General features: G+C 40.2%; 1 protein-coding gene and 1 pseudogene across 1 annotated transcript in view; both read right to left on the reverse strand.

The window, feature by feature from the left end:
- The window catches only part of LOC102751140 (protocadherin-15), a 762,960-nt gene that overhangs the window by 491,687 nt on the left and 254,089 nt on the right, over positions 1-17,184 (reverse strand). The window lies entirely within an intron of this gene.
- On the reverse strand, positions 9,364-11,327 carry LOC102749338 (glucose-6-phosphate isomerase pseudogene; annotated as a pseudogene).

Raw genomic sequence — 17,184 nt, forward strand, 5'->3', positions numbered from 1 at the left:
TTTTGGATACTAGCCCTTTATCTGATATGTCATTTGCAAATATCTTCTCCCATTCGGTCAGTTGTCTTTTGGTTTTGTTGACTGTTGCCTTTGCTTTGCAAAAGCTTTTTATCTTGATGAAGTCCCAATAGTTCATTTTTGCCCTTGCTTCCCTTGCCTTTGGCGATGTTTCTAGGAAGAAGTTGCTGTGGCTGAGGTCAAAGAAGGTGCTGCCTGTGTTCTCCTTTAGGATTTGGATGGACTCCTGTCTCACATTGAGGTCTTTCAACCATTTGGAGTCTATTTTTGTCACACTCTGTTTTCATGAAGGCATGCGTGTAATAGCGGCTGCCAAATGAGACTTTAGTCTGACAACAGTATGCATGCTTCTTACAGGTGTTTTATGTACCTCTATTTTTTAAAGGATGTGTCTTCCCATATGCTTGTCTTTTATTAGAGTGGTAGATTCTGTACTTTCGCACAGTCAAATTTTATTGTTTACTTTGTAGGCTCTGTTTCTTACCAATCAGTGTTGGGCATGAAGGCCAGTCCAACATCAGCCCTTACTCCCCGGACAATTAATTTCTTCTGCACTACCATAAAAGTTACCATCTTTAAAAATTCCAGATGTGTGAAAACTGAGTAATTCCACATTGCCATTGGCATTAAAATTAAATACCTGTCCTGATATATACAGCCTCTCAGACTTGGATGCAACACGCATCTTCTTTTCACGCAATTCACCCAACCTCAAAACCTAGCCATTTCCATGGGCATTCTCAGCTCCTTGTTTTCTCGTGACTTTTCCTCCATCTGTCAGGCTGCCTCTAACTTGGACTCAGCAGTAGCTAGGTGGTTCAAAGGTCATCTCTTCACGTGCAGAGTGAATCTTCTCTCTCCCTTACCTAACATTTTATATAAACATATTTTATCATGCATTATTCTCACGGTTTTAACTATTTATACACAGGTAGCCAATACTCTAATGACAGGCCTCCCTGAGATATACCTCAGTTCCTGAATTCAACAGGGAGTGTTGCCTCATGGTTGAGACAACACATTCTAGAGCCAAGATTCCTGCCTTTGAATCCCCTGGCCAGGTGCTATGAGCTGACCTTGGGCAACTTACTTAACTTTTCAGTGTCTTAGTTCATTCAATGACATACTCACAGTGGTACATGCTTCCTTAGGTTACTGTGAGGAATACAGGACTTGGTATGTCTAAAAATCTTAGATCCAAGCCTGAGATACAGTCAGTGTTTCATGAGGATTATCACTGGCTACAAAGAGCAAGGGACAACATAAATATAAGGGAAAGAAATATAATTGACATTATTCCTATGCAAGAATAATTCTTTCATAAGTAATCATAGGATTCTAGCATTGGAAGGTTCACACAAAACTTTCTCCAATCCCTAGTTGAAGCCCTCCCTCATGCACTGTTGCTGGGAATGTAAATTGGTGCAGCCACTATGGGAACCAGAATGGGGGTTCTCCCCAAAATTAAAAATAGAGCTACCATGCAATCTAGCATTGCCACTACTGGGTATTTAGACAAAGAAAACAAAATCACTAATTTGAAAAGATCTATGCACCCTTATGTTTATTGTTGCATTATTTACAATAGCCAAGCTATGGAATCAGCCTAAGTGTCTATTTGTAGTCAAACAGATAAGGGAGATGTGGAATACACATACACACACACACACACACACACACACACACACACACAAAATGGAATGTTAGTCATAAAAAGGATGAGATCTTGCCATTTGTGATAACGTGGATGAACCTAGAAGGTACAATGCTAAGTGAAATAAGTCAGACAGAGAAAAATAATACCATATGATTTCACTGATATGTAGAACCTAAAAAAAAAAATACTACACAAAAAAAGGAAACAAATAAATAAATAAAAAAGCAGAAATAGACCCATAAATAGAAGGAACTGAAGTTGCCAGAGGGGAGGGGGAAGGAAGGGTCAAAATGGGTGAAGGGGAGTGGGAGGTACAAGTTTCCGGTTATGGAAGGAGTAAGTCAGGGGGATGACAGGCTCAGCACAGGGAACACAGTAAGTGATATTGTTAACAAGGTTACATGGTGACAGATGGGGGCTATGGGTGTGGTGAGCATGGCATAATACATACAGATGTTGAATAACTGTGTTGTGAACCTGAAGCTAATGTAACATTGTGTCAATGATACTTTAAAAGAAAAAGAAAAAGGAAACTGGAACTCTCTGATATCCCACAAGAAGTTTCAAACAGATTTATGATGAAGTTCCTATTTCATTGGTCTCCTCACCCAGGCTTTTGTATTATCCTAAAATCTGCAATATCTTATTTGTGGCAAATCTTGCTGTTACTCTTTTGGGGTATTTTATGACCTTTCATTGGCCACTTGGCTCAGTCACCTCCTTTTATCTTTACTTTACATGTATATTTAAGCCTGCATTGAAGTCTTTCAGAATAAAACAAAAACAACAACATTCAAGCGCCCTTCCTTTCCCACAGATGGCTTGAGAAAGAGCAAACGGAGTAATAAAGCCTAATCTCAGTTTTGAGGGCAACATAAGTTGAACTAAAACAGAAATAGAATGGGGTAGGAGAAAGGCTAATAAGACATTCATGATTCCATACTGAACTGTTTGGAAATTGTGGTTTCCTGACTAAGTTTATCCATTCATTTACTTAATAAACTTTTGTTAAGCACCAGCTACATGCCCAGCTCCACTGTGAACCTTTTTGCTCAATCATCTATTCCATTTCTTCGAACAACACTTCCAAGGCTCTCCAAATTTGAATTAATATTTCTTTCTTTTAAATGCTAGAGTGATTATCGCCTATACTGTTACTTAGCAATTACCCATATGATGCCTTATAACAATTTATTTTACATCAACAGCTAGTCAAATCTACCTTTTTTTTTTTAAAGATTTTATTTATTTACTTTTTAGAGAGTGAGCGAGAGAGAAACAGCATGAGAGGGGAGAGGGTCAGAGGGAGAAGCAGGCTCCCCGCTGAGCCGGGAGCCCGATGTGGGACTCGATCCCAGGACCCTGGGATCATGACCTGAGCCGAAGGCAGATGCTTAACCATCTGAGCCACCCAGGTGCCCCGTAACATCATTTTTTAAAGTAAAGGTATTTTTTTTATGAGACTGTTTTTTTTTTAAGATTTTATTTATTTATTTGAGAGAGAGAGAATGAGATAAAGCATGAGGGGGGGAGGGTCAGAGGGAGAAGCAGACTCCCTGCTGAGCAGGGAGCCCAATGCAGGACTCGATCCCAGGACTTCAGGATCATGACCTGAGCCGAAGGCAGACGCTTAACCAACTGAGCCACCCAGGCATCCTCCAAAGGAATTTTTATATGTTAAATTAGACTTACGGGGTCCTGGGGGTCAGGCTAAGATTGCCTTTTGCCCTTAGCCAAGTATTAACATCAAGGCAGCTGAGCTCCCAGAGGAAGGTCACTCTGCCTGTCTCAAGCACTTGTCAATGGGTTGTAAGTTGCAGGGAAATTTCATTTTTTTCTATATTTCTTTTACCTTTGTTCTCCACAACAGTTTTAATTTGCATTTCCCAAATTATTAGTGATGTTGAGCATCTTTTCACATGTTGGCCATCTGTGACATCTCTTAAAAAATTTTTTGAAGCTTTTATTATTTATTTATTTGAGAGGGAGAGAGAATCCAAGCAGACTCCCTGCTGAGCATGCAGGGCTTGATCCTATAATCGCCAGATCACGACCTGAGCTGAAACCAAGAGTCGGACGTTCAACCGACTGAGCCACCCAGGCGCCCTTGCCAGTTTTTATTTATTTATTTATTTATTTAATTATTTATTTTTTTAAAAGATTTTATTTATTTATTTGACAGAGAAAGAGACACAGCGAGAGAGGGAACACAAGCAGAGGGAGTGGGAGAGGGAGAAGCAGGCTTCCCATGGAGCAGAGAGCCCGATGTGGGGCTCGATCCCAGGACCCTGGGATCATGACCTGAGCCGAAGGCAGACGCTTAACCATCTGAGCCACCCAGGCGCCCTCAAATCTACTTTTTAATTTTTTGAAATTATTTGAAAAATATTTTATACATTTGGCACATAATAGGCACTTAACGAATGGCTGACTTATTGAAGTAAGCATAAGCTGACATTTTAAAATTTATCTTTTTTGAAATACTTTTGTTTGCTATAGAAAATGGCTTCCTACATATTAATGATTAAAAAAATGAGGCATGATAAAAGAGCCACGTCTATAATTAATCTTTGAGACAATGAATCAAGTGTAAGCCATTATTTCTGTAAATCAGAAATTCAAATTTAATTTCATAAATTAAAAAGATGCATTTTGAGAAATATGGCAAAACACTTGTTTTTACATTAATGTAGTACATTTTTAAACATATCTTTTCCTCAAAAAGTCATTATGTTGTTGCTTGTTGAATAACACTCAGCCATAGCATAGAAAACAAAAGAGGGCTTTTATAGGACCATCTGATTTATGAGAGCATAACTAATTTTTCAGCATTGTCAGTGAAGTTGTGCTTATCACTTTCCAAAATAAAGACAGAGGGGAGAAGGTGAGGCGACCTTGTAAGGTATGAATATGGTCAAGCACAAGTGTGGCCTTATTTCTATCTTATAAAAATCTTATAAAAACATTATTTAAAATGATTAAAATATGAACTATTTTTAAAAGAATCTGAAATAAACTTTAAGACAGTCTACATATTTCCCTGTTGCAAAAATATTTTACTTATTTTCTAAAATACCAAATTCTGGAATGTGTAAACATACTTTCCCTAAACTGCATAACTCCAAACAGCAACAACAAAAGGTACTTGGTTGCTGTTACACAAATATCACGAAAAAAAATCATTTTGATTTGTAGTCAAATCAGTCACTTTGTATCAGGTTTATTAAGAGTTTTCCCCTAATTTTTGTCATCTTCAATAGCTGTTGATTTCAATGAGGGTAAAGAAAGTTGCGAGGATGTTATAAGCCACATGTTCTCTCGATTCATGAGCCCTAACCAGAAAACCACTGTGGTAGAAAGAAGTAAGTAAAAAGCTCCATGCATGAGACACAAGAAATTCCTTTAATAAACGATTATTGTTACTTATCATGTGCATTAGAACCCAAAAGAATGTTGCAATCTAGAGAGAGGATACGGTAGAAACAGAACCAGAAATGTGAAAGTTAAAAAAAAAAAAAATGTGCAGGTCAGGGACAGCAGAGGGTACTGTGCATTGTGATTAGGGAAGACATTGGTTCTGAGAAGCTTCCAAAAGAAGGTAACAGCTGACCACAGTCTTGGGGGACGAGGAAGAGAGTGAAAAGGAGCAGACAGGCATTTGCAGGGCATGGAAAAAGAATGACCAGATGTGAAGTATGTCATATAAAGGGAAGGGCATATAAGTTATCTGCACAGTTTAAAATAGTAATGGTTTAAAAATAAGCTCCCATGTTACCACCTACCTCTACTTTCAGAGGGAAGAAGAAAACTGTTCATAGAGAAATACGGGGAATGCAAACAAAGGAGTCATTGCGTGCAGTGTCCACACGGGACAGGCGCATTCGGGGTGAGAGGCTGCTTTTCTTCTTACGCAGGATTTTACAGGTCAGTGTATGTGATGGCCATAAGAATGATTAAGGGCTAGAAAATGTTAAGCAGCACTAAACAGAGGGAGAGGAAAATATATGCAAATACTGATTGAAATTTGTCCAGATATATGTTAAAGATAATCTTTTAAGAGGATGAGGTTCTAAGACAGTAAAATCATAGTGAGCAAAAACTTCTTTTTGAGGAGCTATCTGGAAGAATCTTGAGTGAAACACTGCCAACCCAAGCACACATAGAGATATGTCCTTGAGAAGAAAGATGTCTCAGAGACTTGCAGGCCTTGGAAACCTTATGTTAAAAGTGATGAGAAAAAGAGCTGGAGAGAACTCAAATGGTCATTCCATCTGAGAAGACAGTGGACTCTCTCTCTCTCTCCACCCCCCGCCCCCCACTCTGGGAACAATATTACTTAGATCAAGTTTTACTTCTGTTTTGTTGTTAACCTTCAGTTCTCACTCATGTGCCTGGCAAAATAAGGGTTTTAATTATTTGCCTGCACATTCAATATTCAAATAGTGCATTCTTTCTCCATATACTAGAAGACTTTGAGTTATCAAGGTACTATTGAAAACAGTGTAACAATCCATTGAAAGGGCATCTTTAAATATTTTGTCATTAGTGAATTATTTTCTCACCTCTGAAGAAACTTGGAATGCATATCTAAACCTTGGATAAAAATATAAAAATAGGTCCCTAAATTTACAGGAAACTTATAAACACAGAATTATAATCATTTTTCTGCACATATGGGTATCATTATCTCAAATTTGATTAGATTTTCCAAGGTATTAGATATTTGGTTATGTAAAAAGTCTTTATAAACTGAATTGTAAAGTTGGTCAAATGATTAAGTAGTCACAACAATTTGCAAGCTAGCAAGACGATGTATTAAGTACATAAGCCTTTCAAACGATTAAAACCTAAAGGAAAATCCTTGCCAAAGTAAATTTACCATAAACACAAAGAAACAAAACTTTCATTTCTATGTGCAAATTGCGAGGAATTTGACGACAATGAATATGCTACTTGTATTGCTTATGAAAAAGGTAGAAGAGACATCTGCTGAACATACTCACTTAGATGGTGTCCTGGTTTTTCAAATACAAGAAAACTTAGGAATAAAAACAAATGTGCAGAGAGAGATCGAAAGCTGGATTCTTAGAAGTGGGGAAAAAATTCTCTAATCAATCTGTTTCACAGATAGGGAAAAATTGGATCCAAAATGATGAAGTGACAAGTCCCCATGTAGATTTCAGGGTCAGAACAAGAACCAGGGTTGAATGCTCTGTGAAATCCCCTGGGTCAAGCTTCTTCCAGGTCCCCGAGTCAACCATATGAAAGTAAGTTAGCTCAGTGGTTCATATAATCACTAAGCTCTCAAATACAAACTAACACACCATTTTCCACAGGCAGGCAGGGCTGAGCACATAACAGGTTCTTAGGACAGGCTGCTGCTGAATTGACAAAGATCTAAAGGCAGGCAAGAAGGAAGAGCATTCCAAGGCGGAGTTATGGCTAAAAAAACAAATACTATCTATAGGTGTTTCTTCCATAGTCTGGAAATATGACATTTATTAATAAAACAAGACAAAACACGTGTACCTCTCAAAGCTACAATGACCACAGATGACTGAAACTGTGGCATTCTTTTTTTTTTTAAATCTGAATTCAATTTAATTAACATATAGTGTATTATTAGTTTCAGAGATAGAGTTCAATGATTTATCATTTGTATATAACACCCAGTGCTCATTACATCATATGCCCTCCTTAATGCCCATCACCCAGTTACCCCATCCCTGCCTCCCTTCCAGCAACCCTCAGTTTGTTTCCTAGAGTTAAGAGTATCTTATGGTTTGTCTCCCTCTCTGATTTCATTTTGTTTTATTTTTCCTTCCCTGCCCCTATGTTGATCTCTTTTGTTTCTTAAATTCCACATGAGTGAAATCATATGCTATTTGTCTTTCTCTGATTGACTTATTTCATTTGGCATAATACCCTCCAACTCCATCGACATCTTTGCAAATGGCAAGATCTCATTTTTTGATGGCTGAGTAATATTCCATTGTATATATATACCACATCTTCTTTATCCATTCATCAGATGATGTACATCTGGGCTTTTTCCATATGTTGGCTATTGTCAACACTGCTGCTATAAACATTGGGGTGCAGGTGCCCCTTTGAATCGCTATGTTTGTATCCTGTGGATATGTACCTAGTAGTGCAATTGCTGGATCGTATGGTAGCTCTATTTTCAACTTTTTGAAGAACCTCCATACTGTTTTCCAGAGTGGCTGTACCAGCTTGCATTCCCACCAACAGTGTAAGAGGGCTCCCCTTTCTTCACACCCTCTCTAGCATTCTTTATTAGGAAATAAATTGCAGGGACGCCTGGATGGCTCAGTCGTTAAGTGTCTGCCTTCGGCTCAGGTCATGATCCTGGGGTCCTGGGATCGAGCCCCACATCAGGCTCCCTGCTCCACAGGAAGCCTGCTTCTCCCTCACCCACTCCCCCTGCTTATGTTCCCTATCTTGCTGTGTCTCTGTCAAAGAAATAAATAAAATCTTAAAAAAAAAAAAAAGGAAATAAATTGCAGAACAGTTCATGCTGATTTCAATAGAGTCCTTAGTTTCTTTACCAGTGAAATAAATTCTTTAAAAGTCTAAAAATAAAGTTTAATTTCTTTTTCCAGATATATTACCTCTTTTAAATGAGAGGCGGTATGAAATTAAGCTTACGCTGGTGTATTTTCACAACTTCAAACAGCCTAAAAATTATTCTTCTCTAATGTTTTTTTAAAATATGCTAGTTACACTTGGATTGGAGTATTTATGAAAGGAACACAATGTTTTACCATACTTTATTTTTCAAATAATATATTTGGTATAATTTTTATTAAGTTTTATCATGCAGATTTCAGCTGTACTGCAACAACTGATTTAGCTCTGAATCATTGATCCTACTCATTTAATATTTCAATAATAATTAATGCCAATTATTATTGCACAACATAGAAGTTGCAAAAATTATCACATTACCCACCATTTTTTTAAGTTGGAATTTAAACTTTGTTCAAAGCAGGACCAGCCATAGATATTTATCTCCTCATTCTGTCATTAACTGTGTATGTTTGGACAACTTATTTAATATCCTTAAATAATATCTTTATCTTGAAAATTCTAGTAACAATCCTACTTGCAAGGTCCTTACATATACTAACAGATAATGCATGTAAAACAAACAGCAAGGTGTTTGACACATAGCAGATACTCAAAAAATTCTCCACTCATTTACATTTCAATTTGCTGGATCTACAGAGACATTTAAACATCATGACAATTATACAATATTTTTTTTCTGAAATGTATCTTATTTATCCATACTTATTCAGATAAGCTAAATGTAAGTCAATTAGCAAAAACAGAAATCGGTGTCATTCATTATCATCTGCATTGCTTCAGAGGAGAAGCGTCTCATAAACAACTCGTATCTCTGAAATCTGTGCATGTATCTGCAGGTAAAGATGATTGTTACTGTCAGGGAATGTCATGGGAATCATTTCAAAGTGGTCCTTACACTTGCACTGATCCACCTGCTTGTAAGCTCTCAAATAGTTTCCTCAAGGACAGGCCTGCACACTGCGTATATAACACATATATGCACGGGGATAGCACTGGTTGGGTACTTCCAGGGTCTGTGCTAAATGCTTTAACATGCTCATTCACCATGTGTTGTATGTTCCTTTTTTTTTTCCCCCTCCTTTGTGGCATCTTTATTTTTCTATCTGGTACATGAACAAAGTGAACATGGTCAGAAAAATCAGCTGCACTGAAACACTTCAGCTGACGGTAAAACAGAGGGCACATGGACATGGAAGGGTGGGGTGGCAATTCCAGACTAGCTTCCCCCAAAGGGCTTATGCTCCAAGCCCGCAACCAGAGGCAGCTCTGGCCAGGACTGTGCAGTGCATCTCTGGGGAGGAGTGACAAGAAGGACCAGTCACAACAGGGACTGCAGCTGGGCATGAGTTTATTGGCTTCTGGCCTCAAGCTCCTGCTTGATGAAGTTGATGAGCCCATTGGTGGAAGAGTCATGAAAGGTCCCTGGGCTACTGCCGTCAAGCTCAGGCTCGATTTTCTTGGCCAGCTGCTTTCCCAGCTCCAGCCCCCACTGGTCAAAGCTGTTGATGTCCCAGAGGATACCCTAAATGAAGATCTTGTGCTCGTACATGGCAATCAAGGCTCCCAGAATGAATGGTGTGAGCTTGGTGAACACAATAGAGTTGCTTGGCCGATTTCCTTCAAAGACCTTGTGTGGCAACAGCTTCTCCAAGGCCTCTGGACCCTTCCCTGCAGCCTGCAGCTCCTTCTGGGCCTCTTCTGTCGACTTCCCCTTCATCAGGGCCTCAGTCTGGGCCAAAAAGTTGGCCAGGAGGATCTTGTGATGCAAACCCTTCCTTATCAGGTGCTGGGTCTGGACTGGGATGAGGAAGTCACAAGGTATCATCTCAGTGCCTTGGTGGATGAGCTGGTAGAAGGCATGCTGGCCATTGGTCCCTGGCTTCCCCCACACAATGGGGCCCGTCTGGTGGTCCACACGAATGCCGGACTTGGTGACGTACTTCCCGTTGGACTCTATGTCACCCTGCTGGAAGTAGGCAGCTAAGCGGTGTAGATACTGGTCATAGGGCAGCATGGCCTGTGTCTCACACCCAAAGCAGTTGATGTACCAGACACCCAGCAGAACCAGCAAGGCGGGGGCGTTCTTCTCCAGGGGCGTTGCACAGAAGTGCTGGTCCATCCAGTGGGCCCCTGAGGGCAGCTGCTCGAAGTTGTCAAATCCCACATGCAGTGCAATGGAGAGTCCAATGGCTGACCACAGCGAGCAGCGTCCTCTTACCCAATCCCAGAACTCGAATGGTTTGAGGGTCAATCCCAAACTCCTTCACTTTGGTTGTGTTGGTAGACAGGGCAACAAAGTGCTTCGAAACTGCAGAAGGGTCCTTGGCTGACAGGAGAAACCACTCCTTCACCGTCTCCGCATTCGTAATGGTCTCCTGGGTAGTAAAGGTCTTGAAAGCAATGATGAACAGGGACGACTCAGGGTTCAGAGTGGCCAGAGTTTTGGTGATGTGGGTCCCGTCGATGTTGAAGACAAACCAGACCTGGGGACCTCCTGAAGAGTACGACTTAAGGGCTTCAGTCACCATGAGGGGTCCCAGGTCAGAGCCACCAGTGCCAATGTTAATGACGTCTGTGATGGGCTTGCCTGAGTACCCCTTCAAGTCACAGCTCCGGACTCGCTGGCAGAAAGACTTCATCTTCTCCAGGACCCTGTTGACCTCTGGCATCACATCCTTGCCATCTACCAGGATGGATGTGTTTGCCCGGTTCCGCAAGGCCACGTGCAGCACCGCCCAATCCTCTGTGAAGTTGATCTCGCCACTGAATATGTGCTCCCGGACAGCCTCCACACCCCTGGACTTGGCCAGGTCCACCAGCATCTGCATCACAGTTTCAGTCACAAGGTTCTTTTGAGTAATCCACCAGAATATGCCCATGGCTGTGTTCAGGTTCAAGCTGAAGTGGCTGAAGTGTTCCTTGTCCCCCTCGAAAAGGCGACGCAAGTTGAGGTCAGAGCCGTGCTCACGGTACCATTTCTGCAGCTTCTGGAACTGTGGATTCTGGGTGAGTGCAGCCATGGTGACAGCAGTGGGTTACATGGGCTTGGACGAGCTCGGAGGAGGAAGAGGGGGTAGGCGGCGCGTAGCTAGCCTGTATGTTCCTTTCATAACACCATGAAGAGGCTGTTATTCCTGCTTAGTAAAGGACGTACCCCAAGTACCTGGTCTGAGATAATGAGGAGCAGAACCGATTTCAAACGAGGCAAGCTGAGTCCTCGCCACATATGCCTGAAGTCCCCTCCTGCCGCCTCACGTGGCTGCCATGCAAAGAACACAGGCAAACAGAAACCACCTCATCTGACCTCTGGGTCTTTTATCTTTGTGTTCAGAAACCAGTAGGTAGTTGGTCTAAGGGATCGAGAAGGTCTCCTTTTTGGAGTGGGCCCTGATGCTTTCCCCAGTCCAGGTGCTTTCTGAGTGGGTCCGTGCTTTCTGCTGGCCTGTGGCTTCCATGAGTGTGGTACTGCACCTGTGACCTTGCCTCTGTTCCATTCTTCTCCCCATCTCCAATTTATCATCACTTCCTAAATGTTTATTAAATTCATGTGGCCTACTGTTATGCATTCAAATCTTTCTGAACACATAAGACTAATTTTGGATATCCGAGTACAATTTCATAGATCTCTGTACTTCTATTGCTATAAGAGACCTCACATGGAGTCAAGTTCAAAGGGCCAAAACAATGTTACCCTAATATTTCCAGTATTTTACAAAAGCCTAAAGATATTGACCATTTATTTACCAACCATTCCCCACCTCTCACCTAAAGCTACACAGATTACCAAAAACATATAGCTTCTTGGATTATAGTGAGGAGTCTGCTTGTCTCATTCTTTTTTTTTCAAGATTTTATTTATTTATTTGACAGAGAGAAACACAGTGAGAGGGGAAACACAAGCAGGGGGAGTGGAAGAGAGAGAAGCAGGCTTCCCACTGAGCAGGGAGCCCGATGTGGGGCTCGATCCCAGGACCCCAGGGTCATGACCCGAGCCAAAGGCAGACACCTAAGGACTGAGCCACTCAGGCGCCCCTGCTTGTCTCATTTTGATGAGACATTCCAATTGGCAGGCATATGTAGATTTGCAAATAAAATAAAAAATTTTAAGTTTAGGGTCTGCAGAGAGGAAATAATTAAAATATGTCCTAAGGAAAAAAGCTTGAAAACCAGTAAGCTAGTAAATCCCAAAAGTTACATGCCCAAAAGTTGTAATGAGAGCCAGGAGCGCCGAAATCCAATCCATTATTTACACTGTATTTTTTTTAAAGAAAAGAAAGATGTTAAAAGTGTAGATTGCCAAGTTTAAAATATACAGATCTATCTCATTCCTTTAAGCCAAATCTTGATAAGAAAAGGAATTTGAGCTTCTAAAGGAAGTGACATAAATCCCATATTTAACATAAAAGTAGGTATCTGCCTGATTTTAGGAGCGTGCATGCAGTCGTTAGGATACGTGCTGTTTGCCCCACACCTGCATTCCACCATTCCATCCCTTTCTCTCCAAGAGTGAAGCTAACAAGTAATTTAAAAATAATTGAAGAATTAAGTCCTCATTGGTAACGTCATTTTCCTTTTTTGCCTATGCCTTCAGCAGACTTATTCCAGCAACCCCATTAATATAGCTGTTGCAAAATAAAGGAAAAAAAGAAGAAAGCTGAGCAAATGGCTTTTAAAATTAAAAAAAAAAAGATAACATATTGTGTTACTTGGGATAGCAGTCTAGAGGCAAAACAGAAATAACAGATGCAATATAAATTCAGAGTTACGTGTGTCACACAGGAACCCAGGCTCACGAAATCAGCCCAATATGCTCCACCTGAGGAAAGACTGCAAGAGACGATTGGAAATTGCACCAGCAACATAAATGGGGAGACAGTCACACTGTAATCCTGATTCGGTAATAAATTTTGGAAAAAAATGTATACTGATTGGATTTCTTATTAAAACTTCAATCAAAGAGAAATTTCTTCCAAATCAATATAGGCCTCTAAAATGTTCTGTGGACTGAGATTTTAAGATCCACTGTAATTGAGTGAAGTAACTAGTTTGGACCTAATTAAATTCTATCTGAAAGCTAGTCACAGAGGTGCTTCGTTATTTTGTCGGTGCCTTAGTCACGTCACTGGGCTGGTTTTGGGAGCAGCCTAAGTAAAACGCATTGTAATTCTGATGGAGAATTAAAGGTGGGTGCATAATTTATTGAATGAGTAATTCGACATAACGTTTCTACTGATGTTAGAACGGGCAGCTAGGCTCCAGCAGCATACCTAGGCCAGCCAGGAGGAAGGGGCAGCCAGCTCGCTCGCAGGCAGGTCAGAGGCCCGTCGGGGCAGCGCGCACCGGAAGCTGCGTCGCACCAGCCGGGCCCAAGATGCCATTGGCCAGGATGGAAACCCCCGACCAAATTAGGAACAAAAAGCGGGAACCGCTGCTTCCGGCCCCAAGTAATGAATATTCCACGCCCTCGTTAACAACTGTCCGTAGAAGACAGAGACCCACCCCAGGGCGCACCGCGCGCTCTCCTTCTCTGGAGCGCACCTGTTCTCCTGTCTGCTCAAGTCAACTTTCCTGCTCGCGTGGCTCGTCCGCTGTGCTGCGTGTCTGTCTGTCCCTGAATTCTTTCTGGGGACAAGATCAAGAGCCTCCGGGGACATCTTTAGGATGAGTGGAGTCCCAGAGCCTGGGTCTCCCCACCTCACCAGGCAACAATGATACATACTCATTAATCACCTAACGCATGTGTGACACATTATATAAGCCACTAAAAGCGTGCGTTTATTTTGAATTGTTCCAGAAAGAATTCTTTCTACAGTAATAACTCTTAGTTGTTAGATGAAAAAGTGCAGGAATGCCCTGTCCCCATAGAACAAGACAGCAAGAAGGTAAAAATGAAAAGACATCTACACCATGCATTTTTGGGTAAAACTACTGGTTCTGTCTACTCGCCCTCCTACTGCTCATGCCCTCTGACATGTAACTGTGTAATTCCTTCGCTAACATTTTCCTGACTTCTCCTATTGAACAGAAAAAATAACCTCACCCATCCCTAATAGAGAAGAGGATCTGAGGGGAGAAAAAAGGAAAAAGAAAAACCTTTCAATCACTTAAACAAACAGTAAGCATTTTCTTACAATGTGGTAATAAATGATGTCATATTACACTTTCTATCCGCATGGACAGATCCTCAGCAGCCCCAAATTGGACAATCAGTGCCAGTTTCCAAAACAACTTTCTTGAGTTTCTGTTTTCAGTGGTCTGGCTTAGTTATGTTGAAATCCTAATTCCCAAATGTTTGGTATCTAGGCTGGGGGGGGGGTCTTTGGCAGGTAATTAAGTCACGAGAGTAGAACCCCCATTATCTGCCTCTCATGAGGGCATGGGATCCGTGTCCGTCTAAGAAGAGACATGGAGAGATGGTCTCTCTCTTGGCCACATAAACGAGCTTACCGTGAGAAGGTGGCTGTCCGCGAGTCAGGAGGCAGATTCTCATAAGACATCAGATTTGCTCGTGCCTTGAACTTGGATTTCCCAGCCTCCAGTACCATGAGAAATAAATGTTTGTGGTTTAAGCCCCACAGTCTGTGGTCTTTATGTTATGGCAGCCCAAAATAAGACAGTGACATCTTTCGGATGCCTGGATACAACTCTGAGTCACTAGTGGTCAGAATAAAAGTTACTATTAAATTCTAACAGCAAAATTACTAACTCTACTTCCTGTTGTAAAGCACAGTCCTTTTGCTAGCTCTTTGATAGAATAGTGATCAGGTAACATGATGCCGTCTTTTCTTGATTATTACTTTTGGCTTAACACAGTGATTTATTTTTTCCTCAGAATTATGTGTGTCTCCTGGGCTCTGTGGGGTGGTTCTTCTTGATGTAGTGTTGACTATGTCACTCATTTAATGACATTCTATTGGGAGCTCAGTGGGGCTGCCACCCAAGATCCCATCCTGACAGGCCATCCATACACTGTAATAGCATGTGCTGATAATTATGAATAACAGCAAATTTTAAATTAACTGCATAATTAAATCCTCATTCACAGCACTGAGTTGTTGTTTTCAATCTATGCAAGTGGATCAAGTGGGAAGCAAAGACTGGGCCACTAGGAGATACTAAATACTCAAGAGGCTTGTGCACGACCTAAAAACTCAGTGGGCAGCCTGTGAGTGCCAAAGAGGTTCCACGGCAATATCGGACTTGACCAAAACCAAAAATGACCTTGGAAGATTGTGACAGATTAGTCCCATAGAGGACCCATCATCTGACCTAAATCAATGTGTTTTTTACCACTTAAAATCCAAACAGATTCTCTTCAAAATATACAAAGAAGAGAAAGAAATTGTATGGCAAAATAAAACATGTCACACTTGCCAAATATCAATCCTATCAAAGACAAAGACTTCCATGAACTCACACTGACGGTGAATATTTTTGGTTGTATTCCAAAACAGTTATCAAACCTAAGCAGAGGACCTAGGAATGTCACCTTATTATTAGGTGCAGAAGTCTTTCATAAAATTTTCTGAGACCAAAGAATTGTTCAGCAACTGAACAGAGTAAAAAATGAAATTAAAACCTAATAACTATAACTATTTTGAAGACAGGCATTTTTTTCCCAAAGAAATATAAAAAAATATATATTGGCTGCCTATGAGGAAGTATGTCTTTCTTGTAAACATTAGCAAATACTACACTGTGATTTTCAACTTTTTCTACTTAAAGCATAGAAACTGGATAGAGGTATGAGAGCCCAGTGTTGTCTATATTTGGGGATCAACATTCTTTGGAAATAAATGTCTATGTTCTTTCCTAATCTAATAATCTGTGATTCTATAATTTGATATTAAACTCAGATCTTTGTATCACAGAATTTATGATTTTAAAAGAACTTCAAGGATTCTTACTCATTTATTCAATACTTGATTTCCTTCTGTACAAATAAAATAGTTATGAGTTCATGCTTGAGCCAAGTTAACACTGGCCTAAATATTTTTTGAAGAAACTTTTATTGCACAAAATTCTTCCATTGTATATTTATTGCTTACACACATTCACTAAATTTGTCTGGCTTTACTGGCAATTGTTTAATTTCAAATTATATGAAAATTAACCATCAATAATAGTGATTTGCTTCAGCTAACATTTTTTATATAAAGAGATGTTGGTCATTTTTAAGCATACCATGAAATTGTAACTGACAAAAATATTAAAAAATATATTTAAAATGAAAATAATAAAAACTAACTATAAACATTTCCAATATTATTATGATTTTGTACATCTTTACACCAAAAATGGCAGCTTGAAATAACAGCTACTTTTTACAGGAAGCTCACTAATGTAAAGCCTATTCTAAGAGCTGCCATATTTTGAATGACTGCTTCATCTAGAAAGATAAACTTCTTATATGAACATTGGTAATTTCTGGATGATGAGACTATGTAATTTTATTATGTTTCTTTGACAGAGAAACGACCTAACCAACCTAACCCTACATCTAAAAGAGCTGGAGAAAGAACAGCAAATAAAGCCTAAACCCAGCAGGAGGAGAGACATAATAAAGATCAGAGCAGAAATCAAGGAAATAGAAACCAAAAGAACAGTAGAACAGATCAATGAAACTAGGGGCTGGTTCTTTGAAAGAATTAACAAGATTGATAAACCCCTGGCCAGACTTATCAAAAAGAAAAGAGAAATGACCCAAATCAACAAAATCATGAATGAAAGAGGAGAGATCACAACCAACACCAAAGAAATACAAACAATTATAAGAACATATTATGAGCAACTCTATGCCAGCAAATTAGATAACCTGGAAGAACTAGATGCATTCCTAGAGATATATCAACTACCAAAACTGAACCAGGAAGAAATAGAAAACCTGAACAGACCTA

Source organism: Leptonychotes weddellii, chromosome 6, assembly GCF_054177405.1.
Source record: "Leptonychotes weddellii isolate Sample4059 chromosome 6, ASM5417740v2, whole genome shotgun sequence".
Taxonomy (NCBI): domain Eukaryota; kingdom Metazoa; phylum Chordata; class Mammalia; order Carnivora; family Phocidae; genus Leptonychotes; species Leptonychotes weddellii.